The following is a 22,924-nucleotide window of genomic DNA, read 5'->3' on the forward strand; positions in this document are numbered from 1 at the left end:
CTAAGTCTAAGACTAGATGTGACCAATCTAAGTCTAAGACTAGATGTGACCAATCTAAGTCTAAGACTAGATGTGACCAATCTAAGTCCAAGACTAGATGTGACCAATCTAAGTCCAAGACTAGATGTGACCAATCTAAGTCCAAGACTAGATGTGACCAAACTAAGTCTAAGACTAGATGTGACCAATCTAAGTCTAAGACTAGATGTGACCAATCTAAGTCTAAGACTAGATGTGACCAATCTAAGTCTAAGACTAGATGTGACCAATCTAAGTCTAAGACTAGATGTGACCAATCTAAGTCTAAGACTAGATGGGACCAATCTAAGTCCAAGACTAGATGTGACCAATCTAGGTCCAAGACTAGATCTGACCAATCTAAGTCCAAGACTAGATGTGACCAAACTAAGTCTAAGACTAGATGTGACCAATCTAAGTCCAAGACTAGATGTGACCAAACTAAGTCCAAGACTAGATGTGACCAATCTAAGTCTAAGACTAGATGTGACCAATTTAAGTCTAAGACTAGATGTGACCAAACTAAGTCTAAGACTAGATGGGACCAATCTAAGTCCAAGACTAGATGTGACCAATCTAAGTCTAAGACTATATGTGACCAATCTAAGTCTAAGACTAGATGTGACCAATCTAAGTCTAAGACTAGATGTGACCAATCTAAGTCTAAGACTAGATGTGACCAATCTAAGTCTAAGACTAGATGTGACCAATCTAAGTCTAAGACTAGATGTGACCAATCTAAGTCTAAGACTAGATGTGACCAATCTAAGTCCAAGACTAGATGTGACCAATCTAGGTCCAAGACTAGATCTGACCAATCTAAGTCCAAGACTAGATGTGACCAAACTAAGTCTAAGACTAGATGTGACCAATCTAAGTCTAAGACTAGATGTGACCAATCTAAGTCTAAGACTAGATGTGACCAATCTAAGTCTAAGACTAGATGTGACCAATCTAAGTGTAAGACTAGATGTGACCAATCCAAGTCTAAGACTAGATGTGACCATCTAAGTCTAAGACTAGATGTGACCAATCTAAGTCTAAGACTAGATGTGACCAATCTAAGTCCAAGACTAGATGTGACCAATGTAGGTCCAAGACTAGATCTGACCAATCTAAGTCCAAGACTGGATGTGACCAAACTAAGTCTAAGACTAGATGTGACCAATCTAAGTCTAAGACTAGATATGACCAATCTAAGAATAGATGTGACCAATCTAAATCTAAGACTAGATCTGACCAATCAAATCAAATCAAATCAACTTTATTTATAAAGCACATTTAAAATGGACCACAGGGGTAGCCAAAGTGCTGTACAATGGGCAGGTTAAAAATAATACGAGAACCGAGCAAACATAACACAACACAAACAGAACAGGATAAAAAATAAATAAATAAAATATAAAAACATAAAAACAGGTTGACAGCAGGTGTATTATGGGGTGCCATTGCAGGATGGATATCACTCAGTGTTAAAAGTCTTGGAATAAAAGTATGTTTTTAAGAGAGATTTAAAAACAGGAAGAGAGGAGGCTTGTCTAACACTCAGAGGTAGGTCATTCCAGAGCTTGGGAGCAGCAGCAGCGAAAGCTCTGTCACCTCCAAGCTTCAGCCTTGTGTCCGGGACCGTCAGTAGCAGCTGATCGGCTGATCTTAGGGATCGGGTGGGGCAGTAATGCTGGAGGAGGTCGGAGAGATATGTTGGCGCGAGGTTGTTTAGACATTTAAAAACAAATAAAAGGAGTTTAAAATGGATTCTGTAACGCACAGGGAGCCAGTGAAGGGACGCTAATATAGGGGTGATGTGCTCACGTCTGCGGGTTTGTGTTAGCAGACGAGCAGCAGAGTTCTGCACGAGCTGCAGGCGGGCGAGGGAGGCCTGGCTAATGCCTACATACAGGGCATTGCAGTAGTCTAAACCAGTCGAGATAAAGGCGTGGATTAATTTCTCGAGATCATGTCCTGATAGAAGCGGTTTCACTTTCGCTATTTGGCGTAATTGATAAAAGCTTTTTTGTACGACGCTGCTGATTTGTTTTTCGAATTTAAAATCTGAGTTGAACTTTACCCCCAGGTTTGTGACACAGTCGCTGAGATATGGGGTTAGAGTGCCGAGGTCAACGTTGGGGGAGGGGAAACGACTTGGACCGAACAACATAACTTCTGTTTTGTCTTCATTTAGGCTCAGGAAGTTAGCTGAAAGCCAGGCTTTGATGTCGTACAGGCAGTCAATAACCGTGTTATTTTGTGCCATGGGAAAATAAATCTGGCAATCATCGGCATAAAAATGAAATGCAATATCGTACTTCCTACAAATAGAACCAAGGGGGAGAAGGTAAAGCGCAAATAAGATTGGGGCAAGGATTGAGCCCTGGGGAACCCCATGTGGTAAAGGAGCTGTGGAAGACATAAAACTGTCTATTTTTACACAAAAACTCCTGTCGGTTAAGTACGACCGGAACCAGTTGAGGGCGGCTCCCTTAATGCCCACACAGTTCTCAAGACGAGTGATTAAGGTGGCGTGGTCGACGGTGTCGACCCCGCCTTCTTCGTCCAGGGTCGACCCTGTCTTCTTCGTCCAGGGTCTACCCCGCCTTCTTCGTCCAGGGTCGACCCCGCCTTCTTCGTCCAGGGTCGACCCCGTCTTCTTCGTCCAGGGTCGACCCCGCCTTCTTCGGCCAAGGTCGACCCCGCCTTCTTCGTCCAAGGTCGACCCCGCCTTCTTTGTCCAGGGTCGACCCCGCCTTCTTCGTCCAGGGTCGACCCCGCCTTCTTCGTCGAAGGTCGACCCCGTCTTCTTCGTCCAGGGTCGACCCCGCCTTCTTCGTCCAGAGTCTACCCCGCCTTCTTCGTCCAGGGTCGACCCCGCCTTCTTCGTCCATGGTCGACCCCGTCTTCTTCGTCCAGGGTCGACCCCGCCTTCTTCGTCCAGGGTCGACCCTGCCTTCTTCGTCCAGGGTCGACCCTGTCTTCTTCGTTCAGGGTCGATCCTGTCTTCTTAGTCCAGGGTCGACCCTGCCTTCTTCGTCCAGGGTTGAACCTGTCTTCTTCGTCCAGGGTCGACCCCCCCTTCTTCGTCCAGAGTCGACCCCGCCTTCTTCGTCCAGGGTTGAACCTGTCTTCTTCGTTCAGAGTCTACCCCGCCTTCTTCGTCCAGAGTTGACCCCGCCTTCTTCGTCCAGGGTCGACCCCGCCTTCTTCGTCCATGGTCGACCCCGTCTTCTTCGTCCATGGTCGACCCCGTCTTCTTCGTCCAAGGTCGACCCCGCCTTCTTCCTCCAAGGTCGACCCCGTCTTCTTCGTTCAGGGTCGACCCCGCCTTCTTCGTCCAGGGTCGACCCCGCCTTCTTCGTCCAGGGTCAACCCTGTCTTCTTCGTCCAGGGTCTACCCCGCCTTCTTCGTCCAGGGTCGACCCCGTCTTCTTCGTCCAGGGTCGACCCCGCCTTCTTCGTCCAAGGTCGACCCCGCCTTCTTCGTCCAAGGTCGACCCCGTCTTCTTCGTCCAGGGTCGACCCCGCCTTCTTCGTCCAGAGTCTACCCCGCCTTCTTCGTCCAGGGTCGACCCCGCCTTCTTCGCCCAAGGTCGACCCCATCTTCTTCGTCCAGGGTCGACCCCGTCTTCTTCGTCAAGGGTCGACCCTGTCTTCTTCGTCCAGGGTCGACACTGTCTTCTTCGTCCAGGGTTGAACCTGTCTTCTTCGTTCAGAGTCTACCCCGCCTTCTTCGTCCAGAGTTGACCCCGCCTTCTTCGTCCAGGGTCGACCCCGCCTTCTTCGTCCAGGGTCGACCCCGCCTTCTTCGTCCATGGTCGACCCCGTCTTCTTCGTCCATGGTCGACCCCATCTTCTTCGTCCAAGGTCGACCCCGCCTTCTTCCTCCAAGGTCGACCCCGTCTTCTTCGTTCAGGGTCGACCCCGCCTTCTTCGTCCAGGGTCGACCCCGCCTTCTTCGTCCAGGGTCGACCCTGTCTTCTTCGTCCAGGGTCTACCCCGCCTTCTTCGTCCAGGGTCGACCCTGGACGAAGAAGACAGGGTCGACCCTGGACGAAGAAGGCGGGGTCGACCTTGGGCGAAGAAGGCGGGGTCGACCTTGGACGAAGAAGATGGGGTCGACCATGGACGAAGAAGACGGGGTCGACCATGGACGAAGAAGGCGGGGTCGACCTTGGACGAAGAAGGCGGGGTCGACCCTGGACGAAGAAGGCGGGGTCAACTCTGGACGAAGAAGGCGGGGTAGACTCTGAACGAAGAAGACAGGTTCAACCCTGGACGAAGAAGACAGTGTCGACCCCGCCTTCTTCGTCCAGGGTCAACCCTGTCTTCTTCGTCCAGGGTCTACCCCGCCTTCTTCGTCCAGGGTCGACCCCGTCTTCTTCGTCCAAGGTCGACCCCGCCTTCTTCGTCCAAGGTCGACCCCGTCTTCTTCGTCCAGGGTCGACCCCGCCTTCTTCGTCCAGAGTCTACCCCGCCTTCTTCGTCCAGGGTCGACCCCGCCTTCTTCGCCCAAGGTCGACCCCGTCTTCTTCGTCAAGGGTCGACCCCGTCTTCTTCGTCAAGGGTCGACACTGTCTTCTTCGTCCAGGGTAGAAGGAGGCTCCAGCCCCCCCTAGAAAATGGATGGAAGGAAAGAAACCTCACACCGCTAACCTCCATCAGCGCCAAGTTGATCTGCATCAGTCCCTGGCCTTGCTTTGCCTTTTCATGCTGTGCGAGCATGTTTGAGGGGTATTGGCTCGCTCTCTGAGTGGATGCGAGACGAGCGATTTGCACAAAGTGTGGATCTGCTCTGGGCGCCCGGCTCCCACTCGGGATGGCCGTGTGTGTGATTGAGTGGGTGTGCACTCGGAGAAAGCATGCGAGTGTCTTTCATCGAGTCTCAACCTTTTCTCGCCAACATTTGGTTTGATATGAACGCACGAACCACTCCTGTTCAGTCAAGTGAATTATTTTTATATAGCACTTTTCTCTAGAGACTCAAAGCGCTTTAGAGAGTGAAATCCAAGATGTATGTCTTTAAGTTCCATTTCAAGCACTGGGAGCAGGTGGGTAAGTGTCTTGCCCAAGGACACATCGGCAGTGACTTGGATGGCGGAAGCGGGGATCGAACCTGGAACCCTCAAGTCACTGGCATGGCCGCTCTACCACCCGAGCCACGGCGCTAGAGAGAGTCGAGGAGCAAGGAAGTCTTAATAGTGAGACCACTACGCTGCTCCACATCCAGAGGAGCCAGATGAGGTAGTTCTGAGATCTGGTCAGGATGCCGCCCCTGGAGGTGTTTAGGGCACGTGTGGCCGGTGGGAGGCCACGGGCAAGACCCAGGACACACGTTGGGGAGACTATGTCTCCTGGCTGGCTTGGAAGCGCCTTGGGATCCCCCGGGAGGAGCTGGACCAAGTGGCTTCGGCTGCTGCTCCTGCGACCAGACCTCGGACAAGCAGAAGCCGATGGATGGATGGATGGATGATAGGATTACGGTCCAAAAAATGTCGTAACAAAACTGTCACAAGCACAAAATGTCCACAGAAAACATCAAAGGACACGTAACAAGAAACGTTGTGACAGTAAACAACGAAACAGTTAACGTAACAGTTAACATCATTACAGTTAACGTCGTAACAGTTAACGTCGTAACAGTTAACGTCGTGACAGTTAACATCATAACAATTAGCGTAATAACAGTTAACGTCATAACAGTTAACATCGTCACAGTAAAGGTCTTAACAGTTAACGTCATAACAGTTAACGACATCACAGTTAACATTGTGACAGTTAATGTCGTAACAGTTAACATTGTAACAGTTAACGTTGTGACAATTAACGTCATAACAGTTAACGTCCTAACAGTTAACGTCCTAACAGTTAACGTCGTAACATTTAACATTGTAACAGTTAACGTCGTAACAGTTAACATCGTAACAGTTAACGTCATAACAGTTAATGTTGTGACAGTTAACGTCATAACAGTTAACATCAGGACAGTTAACGTCGTAAAATTTTATGTTGTAACAGTTAACGTCGTAACAGTTAACGTCGTAACAGTTAACATCTTAACAGTTAACGTCGTAACAGTTAACGTCGTAACAGTTAACGTTGTAACAGTTAACGTCATAACAGTTAACATCGTCACAGTAAAGGTCTTAACAGTTAACGTCATAACAGTTAACGACATCACAGTTAACATTGTGACAGTTAATGTCGTAACAGTTAACATTGTAACAGTTAACGTTGTGACAATTAACGTCATAACAGTTAACGTCCTAACAGTTAACGTCCTAACAGTTAACGTCGTAACATTTAACATTGTAACAGTTAACGTCGTAACAGTTAACATCGTAACAGTTAACGTCATAACAGTTAATGTTGTGACAGTTAACGTCATAACAGTTAACATCAGGACAGTTAACGTCGTAAAATTTAACGTTGTAACAGTTAACGTCGTAACAGTTAACGTCGTAACAGTTAACATCTTAACAGTTAACGTCGTAACAGTTAACGTCGTAACAGTTAACGTTGTAACAGTTAACGCCGTAACAGTTAACGTCGTAACAGTTAACATCGTAACAGTTAATGTCGTGACAGTTAATGTTGTGACAGTTAACGTCATAACATTCAACGTCGTAGGAGTTAACGTTGCGACAGCTAACTTTGTAACAGTTAACGTCGTAACAGTTAACGTTGTAACAGTTAACGTCATAACAGTTAACATCGTCACAGTAAAGGTCTTAACAGTTAACGTCATAACAGTTAACGACATCACAGTTAACATTGTGACAGTTAATGTCGTAACAGTTAACATTGTAACAGTTAACGTTGTGACAATTAACGTCATAACAGTTAACGTCCTAACAGTTAACGTCCTAACAGTTAACGTCGTAACATTTAACGTTGTAGCAGTTAACGTCGTAACAGTTAACATCGTAACAGTTAACGTCATAACAGTTAATGTTGTGACAGTTAACGTCATAACAGTTAACATCAGGACAGTTAACGTCGTAAAATTTAACGTTGTAACAGTTAACGTCGTAACAGTTAACGTCGTAACAGTTAACATCTTAACAGTTAACGTCGTAACAGTTAACGTCGTAACAGTTAACGTCGTAACAGTTAACATCGTAACAGTTAACGTCATAACAGTTAATGTTGTGACAGTTAACGTCATAACAGTTAACATCAGGACAGTTAACGTCGTAAAATTTAACGTTGTAACAGTTAACGTCGTAACAGTTAACATCGTAACAGTTAACATCTTAACAGTTAACGTCGTAACAGTTAACGTCGTAACAGTTAACGTCGTAACAGAGTTAACGTCGTAACAGTTAACGCCGTAACAGTTAACGTCGTAACAGTTAACATCGTAACAGTTAATGTCGTGACAGTTAATGTTGTGACAGTTAACGTCATAACGTTCAACGTCGTAAGAGTTAACGTTGCAACAGCTAACGTCGCAACAGCTAACTTTGTAACAGTTAACATCGTAACGGTAAAGGTCTTAACAGTTAACGTCATAACAGTTAACGACATCACAGTTAAAATTGTGACAGTTAATGTCGTAACAGTTAACATTGTAACAGTTAACGTTGTGACAATTAACGTCCTAACAGTTAACGTCGTAAAATTTTACGTTGTAACAGGTAACGTCGTAACAGTTAACATCTTAACAGTTAACGTCGTAACAGTTAACATCGTAACAGTTAACATCGCAACAGTTAATGTCGTGACAGTTAATGTTGTGACAGTTAACGTCATAACATTCAACGTCGTAAGAGTTAACGTTGCGACAGCTAACGTCGCAACAGCTAACTTTGTAACAGTTAACGTCGTAGCAGTTAACGTTGTAACAGTTAACATTGTAACAGTTAACATCGTAACAGTCAACATTGTGACAGTTAATGTCATAACAGTTAACGTCATAACAGTTAACTACATAATAGTTAACGTAACAGGAAACGTAACAGTTAAAGTCGTAACTGTTAACGCCGTAACAGTTAACATCGTAACAGTTAACGTCGAAACAGTTAACTTTGGGACAATTAATGTCATAACAGTTAACGTCATAACAGTTAACGTCATAACAGTTAACGTCGTGACGGTTAACGTCATAACAGTTAACATTTCTTGTTAACGTAACAAGTAACGTAGTGACAGTTAACATTGTAACAGTTAAACGTCGTAACAGGAGCACTGCCTATGTTGTGTCATTAAAAGAGAATGTTAAGACGGATGTTTTTTAACCCAAATGTGAAGAAAGTTGGCCCGTTGTTCCGATCTCAAGTACTTCCTGGTGGACCGGTGGGGGGAGGGGAGGGAGGGGGGGGAACAGATCCCACTTCGCAAGTCAAGCTGGAATCCGAGCAGAGGTCAGTTTTGTTTTGGACACTGTGGACGTCGGACGAGTCACAGCGGACATTTTTGAGGAGTCACATCTGGAAGGCAGATGTTGAGAGCTGCTGGCTGTGGAGGCACAGAACACGGTTTATGACCGGTGGCAGGTGTGCGCCTATTTTTAGTCCTGCTTGTAATATTCATTGCAATGATTATTGAAAATATTATTAAAATAACAACAATTATTGTAAAAAGTGGTTTCATAATTATTACAGCGAGAACAATAATGGTAATATTTCTTACAATAATAACAATTATTGTAATAAATATTACAAAAGCTTCATTTGTGTTTCATCTGACCACAGAACTTTCCTCCAGAAGGTCTTATCTTTGTCCAGGTGATGTCAGATGAAATAAATATGGAGCTGTTTGGCCACAATACCCAGCAATATGTTTGGAGGAGAAAAGGTGAGGCCTTTAATCCCAGGAACACCACCTCTACCGTCAAGCATGGTGGTGGTAATATTATGCTCTGGGCCTGTTTTGCTGCCAATGGAACTGGTGCTTTACAGAGAGTAAATGGGACAATGAAAAAGGAGGATTACCTCCAAATTCTTCAGGACAAGCTAAAATCATCAGCCCGGAGGTTGGGTCTTGGGCGCAGTTGGGTGTTCCAAAAGGAGAATGACCCCAAACACACCTCAAAAGTGGTAAAGGAATGGCTAAATCAGGCTAGAATTAAGGTTGAAGAATGGCCTTGCCAAAGTCCTGACTTGAACGTGTGGACAATGCTGAAGAAACAAGTCCATGTCAGAAAAGCAACACATTTAGCTGAACTGCACCAATTTTGTGGTCAAAAATTCCAGCAGAAGCTTGTGGATGGCTACCAAAAGCGCCTTATTGCAGGTAAACTTGCCAAGGGACATGTAAGCAAATATTAACATTGCTGTATGTATACTTTTGACCCTCACATTTTCAGTAGAGCCATAATAAATTCATAAAAGAAGCAAACTTCATGAATGTTTTTTTGTGACCAACAAGTATGTGCTCCAATCACTACATCACACAAAAATAAGAGTTGTCGAAATGATTGGAAACTCAAGACAGCCATGACATGATGTTCTTTACAAGTGTATGTACACTTTTGACCACGACTGTACAATGAAAACCTTAACCTTGCCCCTAACCTAAGATATAAATATAAATAATTTGAGGTGCTTACTATGTGGTCTGTCACACCACTACCTCTCTACCTGGTTGTTATCTACCACCACCCTGGGCCCTATTCGGACTTTATCAGTGAATTTTCAAAGTTTGTCGCTGATCTAGTGACACATGCAGATAATATAATTATAATGGGGGATTTTAATATCCTCAGTGTGTGGCACTCCAGACTATAATTGATAATTGTGGTTTTACACAAATAATAAATGAACCCACGCATCTTAAAGACAATATGATGTGTGGTTGTGTGTGTGTACTTGTGTGTGTGTGTGTGTGGGTGGGTGTAAGTGTCTACAACTGTGTGTGTACACGTGTGTTTGTGTGTGTCTGTACGTGTTTGTACTTGTGTGCGTGTACTTGTGTGCATGTGTGTGTGTAGGTGTGTGTGTGTGCATGTGAGTGTGTTAGTGTGCACATGTCGGTGTGTGTTTGTGTGGGTGTGCGTGTACTTGTGTGTGCGTGTGTATACTTGTGGGTGTGTACCTGTGTGTACGTGCGTGTGCGTGTGTGTACAAGTGTGTGTGCGTGTAAGTGTGTATGTATGTGTGTACGTGTCTGTATGTGCGCGTGTGTGTGTATATGTATATTCGTGTGTGAGCGTGTGTGTGTGTGTTAATGTGCACATGTCTGTGTGTTTTTGTGTGTGTGTGTGCGTGTAGGTGTGTGCGTGTACTTGTGTGTGCACGTGTATACTTGTGGGCGTGTACTTGTGTGTATGTGTGCGTGTGTGTGCGTGTGTGTGTGTACATGTGTGTGTGTGTAAGTGTGTGTGCGTGTAAGTGTGTATGTGTGTGTGTACGTGTCTGAATGTGCGCGTGTGTGTATAAGTGTGCGTGTAAGTGTGTGTGTGTGTACGTGTCAGAATGTGTTTGTGTGTGTGTACTTGTGAGTGTCTACGTGTGTGTACTTGTGTGTGTGTGTACTTGTGTGTGTGTGTACATGTGTGTGTACTTGTGTGTGTGTCTGTGTGTGCGTGTGTACATGAGTGTGTGTGAGTGTACATCTGTATCTGTGTTTGTGTGTGTTCGTGCGTGTGTGAGTGTGTTCGAGTGTGTGTACGTGCGTGCGTGTGTGTGTGTGTGCGTGCGTGTGTGTGTGTGTGTGTGTGTGTGTGTGTGTGTGTGTGTGTGTGTGTGTGTGTGTGTTGGCATCCAAAGTGTCTGCAGGAAACAGCGGTTCAGTTGAAGCTTTGCTGGCAGACGCTTTCTGCTCACTTCCTGTGTGCCGCGAGGCAAGCACACACACTCACACACACACACACACACACACACACACACACACACACACACACACACACACACACACACACACACACACACACACACACACACACACACACACACACACACACACGGAGGGATGGAGCCAGGCTGGACGCTCGCCTGGAGAGCGGTCAAACGGAATGAGAGGCGGGGGTTGAGCAGAGAGCAGAACTTTCCCACAGTCCAGGGATTTGACACATGGCTCTCACACACTCTCACACATTCCTCTGCCCTGCAGCCAACACACTGCTGAGGGGGAGACAAGCAGGGGGAGACACAAGCAGGGGGAGACACAAACAGGGGGGAGACAGAGGATAGAGGGAGACAGAAGATGGAGGGAGACAGAAGATGGAGGGAGACAGAAGATGGAGATGGAGACAGATGAGGGAGGGAGACAGAAGAGGGAGGGAGACAGAAGATGGAGGGAGACAGAAGATGGAGGGAGACAGAAGATGGAGGGAGACAGATGAGGGAGGGAGACAGAAGAGGGAGGGAGACAGAAGAGGGAGGGAGACAGAAGAGGGTGGGAGACAGAAGATGGAGGGAGACAGAAGAGGGAGGGAGACAGAAGATGGAGGGAGACAGAAGATGGAGGGAGACAGAAGATGGAGGGAGACAGATGAGGGAGGGAGACAGAAGATGGAGGGAGACAGAAGATGGAGGGAGACAGAAGATGGAGGGAGACAGAAGAGGGAGGGAGACAGAAGAGGGAGGGAGACAGAAGATGGAGGGAGACAGAAGATGGAGATGGAGACAGATGAGGGAGGGAGACAGAAGAGGGAGGGAGACAGAAGATGGAGGGAGACAGAAGATGGAGGGAGACAGAAGATGGAGGGAGACAGATGAGGGAGGGAGACAGAAGAGGGAGGGAGACAGAAGAGGGAGGGAGACAGAAGATGGAGGGAGACAGAAGATGGAGGGAGACAGAAGATGGAGGGAGACAGAAGATGGAGGGAGACAGAAGATGGAGGGAGACAGAAGAGGGAGGGAGACAGAAGAGGGAGGGAGACAGAAGATGGAGGGAGACAGAAGATGGAGATGGAGACAGATGAGGGAGGGAGACAGAAGAGGGAGGGAGACAGAAGATGGAGGGAGACAGAAGATGGAGGGAGACAGAAGAGGGAGGGAGACAGAAGAGGGAGGGAGACAGAAGATGGAGGGAGACAGAAGATGGAGATGGAGACAGATGAGGGAGGGAGACAGAAGAGGGAGGGAGACAGAAGATGGAGGGAGACAGAAGATGGAGGGAGACAGAAGATGGAGGGAGACAGATGAGGGAGGGAGACAGAAGAGGGAGGGAGACAGAAGAGGGAGGGAGACAGAAGAGGGTGGGAGACAGAAGATGGAGGGAGACAGAAGAGGGAGGGAGACAGAAGATGGAGGGAGACAGAAGATGGAGGGAGACAGAAGATGGAGGGAGACAGATGAGGGAGGGAGACAGAAGATGGAGGGAGACAGAAGATGGAGGGAGACAGAAGATGGAGGGAGACAGAAGAGGGAGGGAGACGGAAGAGGGAGGGAGACAGAAGATGGAGGGAGACAGAAGATGGAGATGGAGACAGATGAGGGAGGGAGACAGAAGAGGGAGGGAGACAGAAGATGGAGGGAGACAGAAGATGGAGGGAGACAGAAGATGGAGGGAGACAGATGAGGGAGGGAGACAGAAGAGGGAGGGAGACAGAAGAGGGAGGGAGACAGAAGAGGGTGGGAGACAGAAGATGGAGGGAGACAGAAGAGGGAGGGAGACAGAAGATGGAGGGAGACAGAAGATGGAGGGAGACAGAAGATGGAGGGAGACAGATGAGGGAGGGAGACAGAAGATGGAGGGAGACAGAAGATGGAGGGAGACAGAAGATGGAGGGAGACAGAAGAGGGAGGGAGACAGAAGAGGGAGGGAGACAGAAGATGGAGGGAGACAGAAGATGGAGATGGAGACAGATGAGGGAGGGAGACAGAAGAGGGAGGGAGACAGAAGATGGAGGGAGACAGAAGATGGAGGGAGACAGAAGATGGAGGGAGACAGATGAGGGAGGGAGACAGAAGAGGGAGGGAGACAGAAGAGGGAGGGAGACAGAAGATGGAGGGAGACAGAAGATGGAGGGAGACAGAAGATGGAGGGAGACAGAAGATGGAGGGAGACAGAAGATGGAGGGAGACAGAAGAGGGAGGGAGACAGAAGAGGGAGGGAGACAGAAGATGGAGGGAGACAGAAGATGGAGATGGAGACAGATGAGGGAGGGAGACAGAAGAGGGAGGGAGACAGAAGATGGAGGGAGACCGAAGATGGAGGGAGACAGAAGAGGGAGGGAGACAGAAGAGGGAGGGAGACAGAAGATGGAGGGAGACAGAAGATGGAGATGGAGACAGATGAGGGAGGGAGACAGAAGAGGGAGGGAGACAGAAGATGGAGGGAGACAGAAGATGGAGGGAGACAGAAGATGGAGGGAGACAGATGAGGGAGGGAGACAGAAGAGGGAGGGAGACAGAAGAGGGAGGGAGACAGAAGAGGGTGGGAGACAGAAGATGGAGGGAGACAGAAGAGGGAGGGAGACAGAAGATGGAGGGAGACAGAAGATGGAGGGAGACAGAAGATGGAGGGAGACAGATGAGGGAGGGAGACAGAAGATGGAGGGAGACAGAAGATGGAGGGAGACAGAAGATGGAGGGAGACAGAAGAGGGAGGGAGACGGAAGAGGGAGGGAGACAGAAGATGGAGGGAGACAGAAGATGGAGATGGAGACAGATGAGGGAGGGAGACAGAAGAGGGAGGGAGACAGAAGATGGAGGGAGACAGAAGATGGAGGGAGACAGAAGATGGAGGGAGACAGATGAGGGAGGGAGACAGAAGAGGGAGGGAGACAGAAGATGGAGGGAGACAGAAGATGGAGGGAGACAGAAGATGGAGGGAGACAGAAGATGGAGGGAGACAGAAGATGGAGGGAGACAGAAGAGGGAGGGAGACAGAAGAGGGAGGGAGACAGAAGATGGAGGGAGACAGAAGATGGAGATGGAGACAGATGAGGGAGGGAGACAGAAGAGGGAGGGAGACAGAAGATGGAGGGAGACAGAAGATGGAGGGAGACAGAAGAGGGAGGGAGACAGAAGAGGGAGGGAGACAGAAGATGGAGGGAGACAGAAGATGGAGATGGAGACAGATGAGGGAGGGAGACAGAAGAGGGAGGGAGACAGAAGATGGAGGGAGACAGAAGATGGAGGGAGACAGAAGATGGAGGGAGACAGATGAGGGAGGGAGACAGAAGAGGGAGGGAGACAGAAGAGGGAGGGAGACAGAAGAGGGTGGGAGACAGAAGATGGAGGGAGACAGAAGAGGGAGGGAGACAGAAGATGGAGGGAGACAGAAGATGGAGGGAGACAGAAGATGGAGGGAGACAGATGAGGGAGGGAGACAGAAGATGGAGGGAGACAGAAGAGGGAGGGAGACAGAAGATGGAGGGAGACAGAAGATGGAGGGAGACAGAAGATGGAGGGAGACAGATGAGGGAGGGAGACAGAAGATGGAGGGAGACAGAAGATGGAGGGAGACAGATGAGGGAGGGAGACAGAAGAGGGAGGGAGACAGAAGAGGCAGGGAGACAGAAGATGGAGGGAGACAGAAGATGGAGGGAGACAGAAGATGGAGGGAGACAGATGAGGGAGGGAGACAGAAGATGGAGGGAGACAGAAGAGGGAAGGAGACAGAAGATGGAGGGAGACAGAAGATGGAGGGAGACAGAAGATGGAGGGAGACAGAAGATGGAGGGAGACAGAAGATGGAGATGGAGACAGAAGATGGAGACAGAAGATGGAGGGAGACAGATGAGGGAGGTAGACAAAAGATGGAGGGAGACAGAAGATGGAGGGAGACAGAAGAGGGAGGGAGACAGAAGATGGAGGGAGACAGATGAGGGAGGGAGACAGAAGATGGAGGGAGACAGAAGAGGGAGGGAGACAGAAGATGGAGGGAGACAGAAGATGGAGACAGAAGATGGAAGGAGACAGAAGATGGAGGGAGACAGATGAGGGAGGTAGACAAAAGATGGAGGGAGACAGAAGATGGAGGGAGACAGAAGAGGGAGGGAGACAGAAGAGGGAGGGAGACGGAAGAGGGAGGGAGACAGAAGATGGAGGGAGACAGAAGATGGAGATGGAGACAGATGAGGGAGGGAGACAGAAGAGGGAGGGAGACAGAAGATGGAGGGAGACAGAAGATGGAGGGAGACAGAAGATGGAGGGAGACAGATGAGGGAGGGAGACAGAAGAGGGAGGGAGACAGAAGATGGAGGGAGACAGAAGATGGAGGGAGACAGAAGATGGAGGGAGACAGAAGATGGAGGGAGACAGATGAGGGAGGGAGACAGAAGAGGGAGGTAGACAAAAGATGGAGGGAGACAGAAGATGGAGGGAGACAGAAGATGGAGGGAGACAGATGAGGGAGGGAGACAGAAGATGGAGGGAGACCGAAGATGGAGGGAGACAGAAGAGGGAGGGAGACAGAAGATGGAGGGAGACAGAAGATGGAGGGAGACAGAAGATGGAGGGAGACAGATGAGGGAGGGAGACAGAAGATGGAGGGAGACCGAAGATGGAGGGAGACAGATGAGGGAGGGAAACATAAGATGGAGGGAGACAGAAGAGGGAGGGAGACAGAAGATGGAGGGAGACAGAAGATGGAGGGAGACAGAAGATGGAGGGAGACAGAAGAGGGAGGGAGACAGAAGATGGAGGGAGACAGAAGATGGAGGGAGACAGAAGATGGAGGGAGACAGAAGAGGGAGGGAGACAGAAGATGGAGGGAGACAGAAGATGGAGGGAGACAGAAGATGGAGGGAGACAGATGAGGGAGGGAGACAGAAGATGGAGGGAGACCGAAGATGGAGGGAGACAGATGAGGGAGGGAAACATAAGATGGAGGGAGACAGAAGAGGGAGGGAGACAGAAGATGGAGGGAGACAGAAGATGGAGGGAGACAGAAGATGGAGGGAGACAGAAGAGGGAGGGAGACAGAAGATGGAGGGAGACAGAAGATGGAGGGAGACAGAAGATGGAGGGAGACAGAAGATGGAGAGAGACAGAAGATGGAGGGAGACAGAAGAGGGAGGGAGACAGAAGAGGGAGGGAGACAGAAGATGGAGGGAGACAGAAGATGGAGGGAGACAGAAGATGGAGGGAGACAGATGAGGGAGGGAGACAGAAGAGGGAGGTAGACAAAAGATGGAGGGAGACAGAAGATGGAGGGAGACAGAAGAGGGAGGGAGACAGAAGATGGAGGGAGACAGAAGATGGAGGGAGACAGAAGATGGAGGGAGACAGATGAGGGAGGGAGACAGAAGATGGAGGGAGACAGAAGATGGAGGGAGACAGAAGATGGAGGGAGACAGAAGAGGGAGGGAGACAGAAGAGGGAGGGAGACAGAAGATGGAGGGAGACAGAAAATGGAGGGAGACAGAAGATGGAGGGAGACAGAAGATGGAGGGAGACAGAAAATGGAGGGAGACAGAAGAGGGAGGGAGACAGAAGATGGAGGGAGACAGAAGATGGAGGGAGACAGAAGAGGGAGGGAGACAGATGAGGGAGGGAGACAGAAGATGGAGGGAGATAGAAAATGGAGGGAGACAGAAGATGGAGGGAGACAGAAGAGGGAGGGAGACAGATGAGGGAGGGAGACAGAAGATGGAGGGAGACAGAAGATGGAGGGAGACAGAAGAGGGAGGGAGACAGATGAGGGAGGGAGACAGAAGATGGAGGGAGACAGAAGATGGAGGGGGACAGAAAATGGAGGGAGACAGAAGATGGAGGGAGACAGAAGATGGAGGGAGACAGAAGATGGAGGGAGACAGAAGATGGAGGGAGACAGAAGATGGAGGGAGACATGTAATGTGTATGTGTGTGTGTGTGTGTGTGTGTGTGTGTGTGTGTGTGTGTGTGTGTGTGTGTGTGTGTGTGTGTGTGTGTGTGTGTGTGTGTGTGTGTGTGTGTGTGTGTGTGTGTGTGTGTGTAACAGGGTGAGTGACATGCAGTGTGTGCAGAGGGGAAGGAAGTTATCTGGTGTGCTGCTCTTTACCACTCTTCATGCTTTACTGCCAAAAGGGGGGGCGGGGAGGGACTAAACTTATGTGATTTATGATTATTTATGTGATTTATGATTATGGATGTGATTTATGATTGTGGATGTGATTTTTGATTATTTATGTGATTTATGATTATGGATGTGATTTATGATTATTTATGTGATTTATGATTATGGATGTGATTTATGATTATGTGATTTATGATTATGGATGTGATTTATGATTGTGGATGTGATTTTTGACTATGGATGTGATTTATGATTATAAATGTGATTTATGATAATGGATGTGATTTATGATTATGGATGTTATTTATGATTGTGGATGTGATTTATGACTATGGATGTGCTTTATGATTATGGATGTGATTTATGATTATAAATGTGATTTATGATTATGGATGTGATTAATGATTATGGATGTTATTTATGATTGTGGATGTGATTTATGACTATGGATGTGCTTTATTATTATGGATGTGATTTATGATTATAAATGTGATTTATGATTATGGATGTGATTTATGATTATGGATGTGATTTATGATTATATATGTGATTTATGATTATGGATGTGATTTATGATTGTGGATGTGATTTTTGACTATGGATGTGCTTTATTATTATGGATGTGATTTATGATTATAAATGTGATTTATGATTATGGATGTGATTTATGATTATGGATGTTATTTATGATTGTGGATGTGATTTATGACTATGGATGTGCTTTATTATTATGGATGTGATTTATGATTATAAATGTGATTTATGATTATGGATGTGATTTATGATTATGGATGTGATTTATGATTATATATGTGATTTATGATTATGGATGTGATTTATGATTGTGGATGTGATTTTTGACTATGGATGTGCTGTATTATTATGGATGTGATTTATGATTATAAATGTGATTTATGATTATGGATGTGATTTATGATTATGGATTTGATTTATGACTATGGATGTGATTTAATATTATGGATGTGATTAGTAATTATTAATGTGATTTTTGATTATATATGTTATTTATGATTATGGATGTGATTTATGATTATGGATGTGATTTATGACTATGGATGTTATTTATGATTATATATGTGATTTATGATTATGGATGTGATTTATGATTATATATGTGATTTATGATTGTGGATGTGATTTTTATATATATGTGATTTATGACTATGGATGTGATTTATGACTATGGATGTGATTTATGACTATGGATGTGATTTATGATTATATATGTGATTTATGATCATGGATGTGATTTATGATTATATATGTGATTTATGATAATGGATGTGATTTATGATTATAAATGTGATTTATGATTATGATGTGATTTATGATTATGGATGTGATTTATGACTATGGATGTGATTTATGATTATGGATGTGATTTATGATTATAGATGTGATTTTTGATTATGGATGTGATTTTTAATTATTAATGTGATTTATGATTATTAATGTGATTTATGATTATTAATGTGATTTATGATTATGGATGTGATTTATGATTATGATGTGATTTGATGTCGCTAGCTGCTCTTCATCATTTTGATGGCTCTAACTGGTCTTTATCACATTGATGGCTCTAGTTGGTCTTCATCACTTTGATGTCGCTAGCTGGTCTTCATCACTTTGATATCACTTGCTGGTCTTCATCACTTTGATGTCGCTAGCTGGTCTTGATCACTTTGATGGCGCTAGCTGGTCTTCATCACTTTGATGGCACTAGCTGGTCTTCATCACTTTAATGGCACTAGCTGGTCTTGATCACTTTGATGTCGCTAGCTAGTCTTCATCACTTTGATGTCGCTAAGCTGGTCTTCATCACGTTGATGTCGCTAACTGGTCTTCATCACTTTGATGTCGCTAGCTGGTATTCATCACTTGATGTCGCTAGCTGGTCTTCATCACTTTGATGTCGCTAGTTGGTCTTCATCACTTGATGTTGCTAGCTGGTCTTCATCACTTTGATGTCGCTGAGCTGGTCTTCATCACTTTGATGACGCTAGCTGGTATTCATTACTTTGATTTCGCTAACTGTCTTCATCACTTTGATGTCGCTAGCTGGTCTTCATCACTTTGATGTCGCTAAGCTGGTCTTCATCACCTAGATGGTGCTAGCTGGTCTTCATCACTTTGATGTCGCTAGCTGGTCTTCATCGCTTTGATGGAGCTCCCTGGTCTTCATCACTTTGATGTCGCTAGCTGGTCTTCATCGCTTTGATGGAGCGCGCTGGTCTTCATCAATTTCACGTCGCTAGCTGGTCTTCATCACTTTGATGTCGCTAAGCTGGTCTTCATCACTTTGATGGTGCTGGCTGGTCTTCATCACTTTGATGTCGCTCGCTGGTCTTCATCACTTTGATGTCGCTAGCTGGTCTTCATTGCTTGGATGGAGCTCGCTGGTCTTCATCACTTTGATGTCGCTAGCTGGGCTTCATCACTTTGATATCACAAGCTGTCTTCATCACTTTGATGTTGCTAGCTGGTCTTCATCACTTTGATGGCACTAGCCGGTCTTGATCACTTTGATGGCGCTAGCTGGTCTTCATCACTTTGATGGCACTAGCTTGTCTTGATCACTTTGATGTTGCTAGCTGGTCTTCATCTCTTTGATGGAGCTCGCTGGTCTTCATCACTTTGTTGTCGCTAGCTGGTCTTGATCACTTTGATATCACTAGCTATCTTCATCACTTTGATGTTGCTAGCTGGTCTTCATCACTTTGATGGCACTAGCTGGTCTTGATCACTTTGATGTCACTAGCTGGTCTCCATTGCTTTGATGGAGCTCGCTGGTCTTCATCACTTTGTTGTCGCTAGCTGTTCTTGATCACTTTGATATCACTAGCTGTCTTCATCACTTTGATGTTTCTAGCTGGTCTTCATCACTTTGATGGCACTACCTGTTCTTGATCGCTTTGATGGCGCTAGCTGGTCTTCATCCCTTTGGCACTAGCCGGTGTGTGTGTGCAGAAAACATCGCACAGGGCGATGTGATGCGTCTAGTGCAGTAGCCTTGGAGTAGTAGTACCTGTAGTTAGTGCATGCTGCATGCCGCTTTTGCTTGCTATGCTGCATGCTGCTTCTGCCTGATACTCATTGCTTTCAGCTAGTGCCGCCGGCTAGCCCTCTGTCTCAGAGGGCGAAAAGAGGAGCCGAGTGCATAAGCCTCCTCAGCCGGTACATAGCCTCTCCATTGTCAAGACTCGTACATGCCTCCTCGTGGCCACACACGGTAACTGGAACCTCGCGGTTCCAGGCTAAGTTGTACGGGATCTCGGAGCAGCAGGGGGCCCCAGAGACGGGGCATGCAGGCCCACCGGTGTGTGGACATGCCCTGGTGCCCAGTCAACCCCTGTCCCAGCTATGGGTAAATAACCCCAGCTATGGGCGAATAGTGAAAACCGCCTCAACGGTGGACCAGGCGGAAGATGGCGGCAGCGGAATGCACCACAACGGCTGGAAAGGCGGATGAAGGCTGCAGCAAAGACGGGTCCCCAGTCGTCTTGGTCTCCATGCCACTGGACCCTGGCCCGCTCAATGCCAAGGACTGTGTGGTGGCTGACCGTGCACCAGTCTCCCCACATTAAAAGATTCCACGCACAGGCGTCCTCCATATAGGGAATCCAAAATATGTGGATCACGGATTGGCCTACACAGCCATCTACGGATCCACAGATAGACGACCCTACGGAGGACAGTCATACTCGTTTCGAGTGACCGCCGACGACTAGCCGGTCTTCATCACTTTGATGGCGCTAGCTAGTCTTTATCCCTTTGATGGCACTAGCTGGTCTTCATCACTTTGATATCACTAGCCGGTCTTGATCACTTTGATGTTGCTAGCTGGTCTTCATCACTTTGATGGCACTAGCTGGTCTTGATCGCTTTGATGGCGCTAGCTGGTCTTCATCACTTTGATGGCACTAACTGGTCTTCATCACTTTGATGGCGCTAGCTGGTCTTCATCACTTTGATGGCGCTAGCTGATCTTCATCACTTTGATGGCACTAGCTGGTCTTCATCACTTTGATGGCGCTAGCTGGTCTTCATCACTTTGATGGCGCTAGCTGATCTTCATCACTTTGATGGCGCTAGCTGGTCTTCATCACTTTGATGGCGCTAGCTGGTCTTCATCACTTTGATGGCGCTAGCTGGTCTTCATCACTTTGTTGTCGCTAGCTGGTCTTCTTGACTTTGACGTCGCTAGCTGGTCCTTATCACCTTGATGGCACTAGCTGGTCCTTATCATTTTGATGTCGCTAGCTGGTCTTCATCACTTTGATGTCGCTAGCTGGTCTTCATCACTTTGACGGCGGCAGCTGATCTTCATCACTTTGATGGCACTAGCTGGTCTTGATCACTTTGATGGCGCTAGCTGGTCTTCATCACATTGATGGCGCTAGCTGGTCTTCATCACTTTGATATCGCTAGCTGGTCTTCTTGACTTTGATGTCGCTAACTGGTCCTTATCACCTTGATGTCGCTAGCTGGTCTTCATCACTTTGAGGTGCTAGCTGGTCTTCATCACTTTGACGGCGGCAGCTGATCTTCATCACTCTGATGGCACTAGCTGGTCTTGATCACTTTGATGGCGCTAGCTGGTCTTCATCACTTTGATGGCGCTAGCTGGTCTTGATCACTTTGATGGCACTAGCTGGTCTTCATCACTTTGATGTTGCTAGCTGGTCTTCATCACTTTGATGGCACTAGCTGGTCTTGATCGCTTTGATGGCGCTAGCTGGTCTTCATCACTTTGATGGCACTAGCTGGTCTTCATCACTTTGATGGCGCTAGCTGGTCTTCATCACTTTGTTGTCGCTAGCTGGTCTTCATCACTTTGACGGCGGCAGCTGATCTTCATCACTTTGATGGCACTAGCTGGTCTTGATCACTTTGATGGCGCTAGCTGGTCTTCATCACTTTGATGGCGCTAGCTGGTCTTGATCACTTTGATGGCACTAGCTGGTCTTGATCACTTTGATGGCACTAGCTGGTCTTCATCACATTGATGGCGCTAGCTGGTCTTCATCACTTTGATATCACTAGCTGGTCTTCTTGACTTTGATGTCGCTAACTGGTCCTTATCACCTTGATGTCGCTAGCTGGTCTTCATCACTTTGAGGTGCTAGCTGGTCTTCATCACTTTGACGGCGGCAGCTGATCTTCATCACTCTGATGGCACTAGCTGGTCTTGATCACTTTGATGGCGCTAGCTGGTCTTCATCACTTTGATGGCGCTAGCTGGTCTTGATCACTTTGATGGCACTAGCTGGTCTTGATCACTTTGATGTTGCTAGCTGGTCTTCATCACTTTGATGGCACTAGCTGGTCTTGATCGCTTTGATGGCGCTAGCTGGTCTTCATCACTTTGATGGCACTAGCTGGTCTTCATCACTTTGATGGCGCTAGCTGGTCTTCATCACTTTGTTGTCGCTAGCTGGTCTTCATCACTTTGACGGCGGCAGCTGATCTTCATCACTTTGATGGCACTAGCTGGTCTTGATCACTTTGATGGCGCTAGCTGGTCTTCATCACTTTGATGGCGCTAGCTGGTCTTGATCACTTTGATGGCACTAGCTGGTCTTGATCACTTTGATGGCACTAGCTGGTCTTGATCACTTTGATGGCGCTAGCTGGTCTTGATCACTTTGATGGCGCTAGCTGGTCTTCATCACTTTGATATCGCTAGCTGGTCTTCTTGACTTTGATGTCGCTAGCTGGTCCTTATCACCTTGATGTTGCTAGCTGGTCTTCATCACTTTGACGTGCTAGCTGGTCTTCATCACTTTGACGGCGGTAGCTGGTCTTCATCACTTTGGCGTCGCTAGCTGGTCTTCATTGCTGCTGACCATCAGGTGGGAGATGACCCCTGCTGGCCTGCACACAAACACGGCGCTGGGTTGCAAACAGATCAACTGAGGAGGCGGGAACACAAAAGGATGGCGCTAACTGCGGGGGGAGTAAGGCATTCCTGTGCAAGCTACTGCTGCATTGTTGTCGGCAG

This window comes from Entelurus aequoreus, linkage group LG19 (genome assembly GCF_033978785.1).
Source record: "Entelurus aequoreus isolate RoL-2023_Sb linkage group LG19, RoL_Eaeq_v1.1, whole genome shotgun sequence".
Lineage (NCBI taxonomy): Eukaryota > Metazoa > Chordata > Actinopteri > Syngnathiformes > Syngnathidae > Entelurus > Entelurus aequoreus.